Source organism: Eurytemora carolleeae, unplaced genomic scaffold, assembly GCF_000591075.1.
Source record: "Eurytemora carolleeae unplaced genomic scaffold, Eaff_2.0 scaffold1927, whole genome shotgun sequence".
Classification (NCBI taxonomy): Eukaryota; Metazoa; Arthropoda; class Copepoda; order Calanoida; family Temoridae; genus Eurytemora; species Eurytemora carolleeae.
The window spans coordinates 38,672-39,784 of record NW_019398253.1 but is presented as its reverse complement, the minus strand read 5'-3'; positions in this window follow the sequence as shown (position 1 = coordinate 39,784).

The window sequence follows — 1,113 nt, the reverse complement described above, 5'->3', positions numbered from 1 at the left end:
TGTCTAGAGGCTATCTTTGGATTCATCTAGACATAAACCCCTTTAGCCCCCCGGGGGGCCTATTCAGGGTTCAACTTCTTTACTTTTCCACACAAAATAGTAATCTTTAATTTTCATCTTCTTTCCAAAATTTATGTCAAATTGATAAAAAAAAATGAGATCATAATATTAATCTGAATCAATAGTTCAAAAATTTAAAGAAAAAATGATGTACCCACCCCCTTCTTATCCTGTTTATTTTTGAGGGTTGAAGACTGGTTAAAAAACCTCGCGTTATCAATTATCTCAAGTTTGAAAGAGAAGTTTTTTTTTCAGGAGAATTTTTGAGCTGGAACCCAATTTTTAGGACTGCAAGTCTAATTTCTTAAAAACCGTTTGGCTTTGAGGCCCGCGGGGGGTATTTTTAACTAGGAAGAGGAGGAGGTGGGGATAAGATTACAGACAGATAAACAGACAGATAAACAGATAGATAGACGGAGATAAAACAGAGAGATAACCAAACAGATAAATAAACAGAAAACATGCAGATAAATATGGACAGAAATAAAAACAGAGAGATAACCAGATAGTTAAACAGAGACGAACAGAAAGATAAACAGATAGATAACCAGACAGATAAGTATCCGGACAGATGAACAGATGAAAAAATTAAACGGTTTGAATTTCTAATGATTTGATTTGTAGAATGAATGTTTGTTTAATGAACTGCCATCTTTGTTTATTTCTCCTGATTTGTAGATATCCTCCCAACCTGACCCCGCCCATCTCACTTCACATCAGGACACGCCCACTCCGCGGACATGTATGGGTATTTAATCTGATGCCGGGGGGAGGGGGGAGGGGTATATTTGTAATCATACCCTGCAACCCGCACGTGGTAAAAAATCCGCAAATTGCGTCCATAAAATGCGCCGTTTACAATGCATGCGCGCGCGCATACACTAGGCTCGTAAATCCTTGTTATCGTGCTAAATATGCACCTAATCGGCCAACAGCAGATATGGGGTGAAAAGGGGGAACATAGGTCACGTGATTTATCAGAATTTATTGCTTTAACCCTTATATTTATTATTTATAATAAATATAAATGTGTACACCTGTATACTCCCCCTT